This window comes from Austrofundulus limnaeus, unplaced genomic scaffold (assembly GCF_001266775.1).
Source record: "Austrofundulus limnaeus strain Quisiro unplaced genomic scaffold, Austrofundulus_limnaeus-1.0 Scaffold10, whole genome shotgun sequence".
Taxonomy (NCBI): Eukaryota; Metazoa; Chordata; class Actinopteri; order Cyprinodontiformes; family Rivulidae; genus Austrofundulus; species Austrofundulus limnaeus.
Genome location: NW_013952412.1, coordinates 3,035,697 through 3,038,132, shown reverse-complemented (window position 1 = coordinate 3,038,132; position 2,436 = coordinate 3,035,697).

The window sequence follows — 2,436 nt, the reverse complement described above, 5'->3', positions numbered from 1 at the left end:
TGTCTGGATGAAACCGTGTGACAAATGGCTAATGTTCATGATGTTGTTAATGAACTCAGACACCTTGCTGATTTATCAGAAGACAGTGTCGTTAGTACTAATTATGTACAGTATCGTGTTGACTGTCTAACTGAATGGATAATGCAGTTTGAAGCAGATAACGACACAGATGTTTGACACGAAGCTGAAGTTAGCTTCAGATTCCAGCTTCCGATTCGGGAAATGACTAAAGGGATATTACAACTAATTTTTCACTCCCTTGCGCGTGTTTAACCTGCTCTAGCTCAAAAACTACAACACCTACACTCTTCAAATCTGGACTCGATTATTCTACACTAATAAAAGAATATTTAAAAACACGTTTGGGATTTGGGAAACCTTTGTCTGATTTGTGAAAAATCAATAAAGTTTGTTTTTCATCATTTTTATGCAACTGGACCACATTAGATCTGGTCCAGCTCAAAAACCACAACACCTGGACTCTTCAAATCAGGACTAGATTATTCTACACTAATAGTGAAATAATAAAAACTAAGTTTGAGCTTTGGGAAACCTTTGGCTGATTTGTGAAACATCAATAAAGTTTGTTTTTCATCGTTTTTATGCAACTGGACCACACTAGACCTGCCAAAATGGCATTTATCATGCATCTGATTTCCATCAGAATCATGGTTGGTTAGCATTATTCACAAATTCTGCACATTTTTGATAACTGTAATGAAAAAACTGCGCAGGAGCAAAAGTAATTCAGCAGTGCAGAGATGACAGAGCATGACAGTCATAGGTTTGCTCTCACTTGCTCTCACTTCATAAGCTCTCACTTCATGCTTATGCAAAATAACAGAAAAAATGGTCACTGATAGATTAATTTATTTTTTAGAAACTAAAGAAAAGATTAAATGTTATCAATTTGGCTTCAGAAGAGGTAGAAGTACTATAGATCCAGCTTTGTGTTTAGAGCATGAAATTAGACAAGCTCAAGTTAATAAAGAAAGTGTAGTGGCAGTGTTTCTTGATGTTGGAAAGGCTTACGACATGTTATGGAAAGAAGAATTAATGATTAAAATAAAGCAGATGGGAATTAAAGGAAAAATGTATAGTTGGATAAAAAATGTATTAACACAACGTAGTGTTAAAATAGGGTGCGATGTAAGTTCTAATTATCAAATAGAAAATGGAACCCCTCAAGGAAGTATAATTAGTCCAGTATTATTTAATATTATTATTAATGATATTTTTAGTAATATAGATAAACATATAGGCGTTTCTTTGTTTGCAGATAATGGGATTATTTGGAAAAGGGGACGGAGAATAGATTTCATGAAAATAAAATTACAAAAAGCTTTTATGTAATATAGAATCTTGGGTATTAAATTGGGGATTTGGATTATCTTCATCCAAAACAAAAATAGTTATTTTCACAAATAAAAAATCAAATCCTCAAATTAATTTTAAACTTCATGAAAATAAAATTACAAAAAGCTTTTATGTAATATAGAATCTTGGGTATTAAATTGGGGATTTAGATTATCTCCATCCAAAACAAAAATAGTTATTTTCACAAATAAAAAGTCAAATCCTCATATTAATCTTAAATTATATGGAAACGAAATAGAAAGAACTGATTGCTTTAAATATTTAGGTATCTGGTTTGACAAAAAACATACATGGAGAATACATATAGAGAAAACAATAGAAAAATGTAAAAATAAATTAAATATGTTAAGATGCTTGAGGGGTAACGATTGGGGTGCTGACAGAACTGCTTTAAAAAGTATTTCTATAGGGCTAATCAGATCAACTCTTGATTATGGGTGTATCATTTATAGGTCTGCCTCAAAAACATTCTTAGGTAAATTATATTTAATTCAGTACAAAGCTTTAAGACTTTGCTGTGGAGCAATAAAATCCACTCCAGTTTCTGCATTACAGGTCGAGATGGCTGAAATACCATTGGATCTTAGAAGATTACAACTAGAACTTACTTAATGGGCAAATCTTAAAGGACACAGTGAAAAACATCCTCCGCAAACAGTTCTACAACCATGTCAAGAAAAATTAAAGAAAGGAATCAATAGTTTTGGTTGGATAATTCAGGAAAAATCAAATCAATTGGAATTAATAATTATATGATCTGTAACACTATTAATATGTCTAATATTCCAACATGGATTCTTGGTCAGGTTTCTACAGATTTATATTTACTCAAAAAAGGTAGAGAATTAAATAGTACTGAGGTAGAAAAATACATTGGAAGGGAGTATTCAGAATATACAAAAATTTATACAGATGCTTCAAAAATGGAAGATAACAGAGTAGGCATATCATTTATTATTCCAGATTTAAACGTAATGAAACATAAAAGAATCACAGATAAGTTAGCGGTTTATACAGGAGAACTTATGGGAATTCTGCTGGCATTGGAATGGGTGGAGG